Source organism: Alosa pseudoharengus, unplaced genomic scaffold, assembly GCF_046254945.1.
Source record: "Alosa pseudoharengus isolate Yale_2024_CS ecotype anadromous, Long Island Sound unplaced genomic scaffold, YU_APseudo_1.1 YU_APseudo_1.1_scf_5, whole genome shotgun sequence".
Taxonomy (NCBI): Eukaryota; Metazoa; Chordata; class Actinopteri; order Clupeiformes; family Clupeidae; genus Alosa; species Alosa pseudoharengus.
Genome location: NW_027468837.1, coordinates 9,913,459 through 9,918,458, shown reverse-complemented (window position 1 = coordinate 9,918,458; position 5,000 = coordinate 9,913,459). Strand labels below are relative to the sequence as shown.

General features: G+C 44.9%; 1 protein-coding gene across 8 annotated transcripts in view; it reads right to left on the bottom strand.

Moving 5' to 3' along the window:
- foxp1b (forkhead box P1b) overlaps positions 1-5,000 on the bottom strand; it is a 170,590-nt gene that overhangs the window by 56,563 nt on the left and 109,027 nt on the right. The window lies entirely within an intron of this gene.

The window sequence follows — 5,000 nt, the reverse complement described above, 5'->3', positions numbered from 1 at the left end:
ACATGCCTTTGTGAGTGGGCCCCTTTAAAAAAAAAGAGAGGAAAAAAAAATACACAGTTGAAGGCTGTTAACCCCTTGACCTCTGGCCGTGCCATTGAAACAATGGAGCTCAGGGAAAGAGAAGCCCTTTAATTAAACAACAGATAAGTAAACAGAAGCTATCTGCGGGGTAGAAGAAGAAAGAAAGACAGGGAGAAGAAAGGATGAAGGAGGACAAAAAGGAAAACTAACTCTTTATCAGCGCTTTATTGTTCTCTTATGCAGAATTGTTTACAAGACCAGGACAAAGCTCTGACCCACATTTCAAACAAAACACGTGAAGTTGAAAAAAGGTTCACGTGATCATTTTGTTCCCTGTTAATGTTTACTGAAAACTGACAAAAACAACAAATGACAACATTGTATTAGTTTGTCTATTTACTTGTCAAAATTAAACAATGGTGTATGCTGATTAACTGTTACCATACTACAAACATTGAAGAATACCAATTTAAGAAGTGTTCTAATTATATCTTCATCTTGTAATTAGTGAAGTCTCCATTAAATCCGAATTTCCTTTCAAATGCAAAATTCTTGCAGTATTCCTGAACTTAAATTGCAGGACAACATCTTTCTGTTTCTTATAGCACATCATAATTATTTATAGTCTCTATTACAACAATGTTATGAATAATTACTAATGGTATTTGTAGCACTGTAGAACCAGTACAGTGCATTAGATCTATTCTCAACGTTATAATTATTATTTAAATGGTGCTGTTATACTCTACCTGCTGCATGGTATTGGAGTACAGTAACAGAAACCGAAAGACTCTCAAAAAGAGTAATTAATCATCACCACATTCAGTAGAGAAACACACCCTCACACACAAACAAGCAAACACACACACACACAAACATCCTCATGTATTTGTAGATGGTTATGTTTCATAAATGTGCAGGAAGCTACAAAGAGCTCTGCCCCCTGCTGGACAGATTTGTACTACACATCAGGGCAGCCGAGAAGACATGGGTTGCTTTTTTTTGCTTTCAGTCATTTCAATCACTTCGTCTAAAGCTGTAACTTATTTCCCCTTTTACGAAAACACTTAAAAATTCAAAACTATAAATGTTACATTTTTATACCCACTGATACTGGCAGAAACAGTTACAATAACACCACCACAAACAACATAAAATGAACAGTCCATAAATGTAATAAATAGATTTATGTAAACAGTATATAGGTATTAAAAAAATGAGTGACAATTAAGACAAGAAACAGGAAGGGCAACTGTATACAGATAAATCTGACAACACCACGGATGTAATGGCAAAATAACCAACAACCAGCTCTGCCTGTCAGGTGACCTATATAAATTATTGACTTAAAGACCTCATGCGTCAAAAGTGACAATTCCAATACATATCGTAGTGAATAATTAAATGGAAGAAAAGGCTCTTTATTGTCTCCCTGACACACTCGCAACGCTGCTCCTCCTCCGGCCACACTACAACACCCCCCACCTCACACACACACACACACACACACACACACACACACACACACACACACACACACACACACACACACACACACACACACACACACACAAACAGTGGTCTCTCTTCTGGCCACACCACTTCTTCTCCCCAGCTGTCTCCCTGGGGTGGCATGTCAGTATATTCTCAATAAAACACCTTCTTAGCAGTAATAGGCCACTGTTCTCATTTCAATGCTCCCAACGGCCTCATGATAAATTTAGCAGACACACAGTTCAAGCCTCGCGCGCTTCCCCCTTTGCACACTCGCGTCCTGATCCTCTGTGTCCCGCGCATGGAGTAATTACACACAGCCACTGATGTGTTCAAACAAATGGTATGTTTTTTTTTAAAACGTTTTTTCATCCTCTCCTCTTTCTTCCTTTTTTCATTCACTTCTTTCTTCCTTTTCTTTTCTCTGTGTCTGTCGTTTATGTACTAATCGTTAATATCTTGTTTTGAAGAAGCACAGGAAGGCGCAAGTGAATTACTGCACCTACGAGAGTCACCAGACAGCACGGTAAAGCATTACTAATCTCTGCGGTGAGACAGAGAGAGAGAGAAAGCGCTAGAAAGCGAGCGGGCGAGCGAGCAAGAGAGAGAGTGATATGAGTTCATGTCTCATCTGGACGCATGTCTGAGCTGATCTGACCGATAGCAAGGGCTGTGACAATGACTGAGGCTCACATTACACATTACCACAAATGCGCACACACACACACGCACACACACACACGAACGCATGCATTGCACACATGCACGCACGCACACACACACACACGCACACACACACACACACACACACACACACACACACACACACACACACACACACACACACACACACTGTACATACACACGTACACACACACAGAGACACACAGACACACAAACACACGCAGGCACACACACACACACACACACACACACACAACCACACAGTCCAGTGCAGTCCAGACATGTGACATTACCTTCAAGTGTGTGAACCCAATGGTGAACGTTTCTGTAGGTAGCCCTGGGCTTTCTTGGCTTGTGTGCCATGTTGTGTGTGGGAGGTATGGCAGGTATGACGTCAGGGCCTCATCTATCATCGAAAACATACATCTCACGCCTCTGTCTAAACTAATGCTATTGTTTACTGGAACAGGGCACCCGGAGCAGGTGTGAAACATAACAGCCGACAGCTGGTGCACTGAATATAACCTTCATCCGTAGGCTCCAGCACCCTGAATGTCACTCATTTCATTAATGCTTAGGATGTGAGAGGATCTTTAACCTCTCTCTCTCTCTCTCTCTCTCTCACTCGTATTTTTTCTCTCTTGCTCTAACTCTCCTTCTCTCTTTAGTTCATTTTCTCCCTCGCTCGTTGGTTGGTCAGTTGGTGCGTTCACACGTCTCCCTCGCGTCTGTGCGCTCAGCAGTTACAAAATGACATCTGCTGATGCAATACGCTCTTGTGTAACTATTAAGCATGCATTTCATTGAGCAAAGGAACAGCATATGCTTCACCTCGTCGGTTTGCATGTTGTTGGAGGACTGCATGCTCATTTCGACCAGAGGAGGAGCACACCGTGTTTTGTAATTGACTAAATATTTCCTGTGCTGGCCCGTCAGCTTGTGCTGGAGTTTGGCTTTCTTTGTGTTCTCTGTCGGGCTGTGGTTTTCAGTTAGTCAAAACATGAACTTTTTCACTTGGTGTGCCGTACAAATTAGGTGGGTGGGGGAACATTGTTTTCATTATATATTATTGTGATTTACTCATAATGGCTTGCTTTGAATGCCTCATCACAACATTTCGAGTTCAGAAATGACCAGAAACCCGTACCGTCAATCGGGTACATAACTGTTTTTTTTTTTTTTTTTTTAAATAGCTGGTTCAGCTGAAAAGAGACTTCCTGTTTTCAAATGTAAAAAAAAAAATATTTGAGGGCATATGCCTACCAGAACAACATGAAAAACGGGACCTGAAAGTGACAAGACATGCGCAAGACACACAAACGGATGAAGAGATGCAAGGAGAGGGCGATCGGCCCGCGCCACTCCTCCATCATGGCCGCCGACTTCGTTCATCTGTCTTCCGATAAAGTCATTTAGCGCTTGATTTAGCAGCGGCAGGAGTTGCCTCTCCCTGTCCGGCACTCACGGAAACCCAACGCACACACACACACACACACACACGGTCCTGTTGCGCATTCCTCAACTCCAGCGCTGTGCGGAAGCACTTGGGATAAACATTGTGGGGTGAACAGAAAACAACCTGTGTTAAATTACTACAGGGGGAAACCTAATAATCAATTCAGAACTGGCCACGCTCTTATTTCTGCCAGAGAGTGACTACTTTGTACAGAGACACACAGTTAAAACTAAATAAAACTGTTAAGGTCATGAGGTATGGAGTGTGTGAGTGTGTGTGTGTGTGTGTGTACCGGGGGGTTTTGGGGATGGCGGTGGTGATTGGGGGGGGGGGGGGGGGGGGGTTTGGGGGTTGGAATAAAAACAATGATGGCTAAAGTTGTGGAATACAGATGTGTGAGCGAATGCACTGTGAACACAAGCTAACCTCAGAATGCGCGCACTAACCACATGGCCTCGCTGTGAAGCCGACGCCAGAACCCAGAGGTGAGCCACAGGAGGAGGGGGGGTGGGTGGGGCGTGGGGGGTGTGGGGAGCAGGGATGGACTCCACCACACAGAGGAATCACTGGAAACAATAAACCTCCCACAGAAGGGTGGGGTGGTCGGGTGGCAGGGGAAGAAGAGGAGGAGGAGGAGGAGGAGGAGGTGGAGGAGGAGGAGGAGGGGGTGCACGGGACGCTGGAGCACAAACGCTGCCCTGTGGCTGTGGGTGCTTCTCTCTCAAGCGTGATGTACAGTATGTGGCTTGGTGTACATCTATCCATTACCCCCCGAGGAAGCATGAATCACCCACTAACAACATACGGCTGACAACAAGACACTGAGGCAGAGAAGGATGTGAGGACAAGACTAGAGGGAAGAGAGAGAGAGAGAGAGAGAGAGAGAGAGAGAGAGAGAGAGAGAGAGAGAGAGAGAGAGAGAGAGAGAGAGAGAGAGAGAGAGAGAGAGAGAGAGAGAGAGAGAGAGAGAGAGGGGGAGAGAGAAAGGGACAAAAAGGGAAAGGGAAAAGAGCATGAGAGAGAAAGGGAGAGGGAGAGAGAGAGAGAGAGAGAGAGAGAGAGAGGAGGGGAGAGAGGAGCTGGAAGGCAGACGTCAGGACTCATCTAAAGAGGTCTTGAAAATGGCAATGTGGCTTTAAGGGCCGTGAGTGGAGTCAACACGACAGCCATCTGATGTCTGCGCCTTTTCCCCCCGCGCGCGAGTGCACCACAGCAGCCGACCGTCTGGAAAAGCGCGAGATGACTTCATTCTGACAGAATTACCCAAACCTGTTTCTAATACACACAGTACACATAATGCATTTTTACAATATGACAAGAAAAAACAAACCGTGAGGGTCGGAAA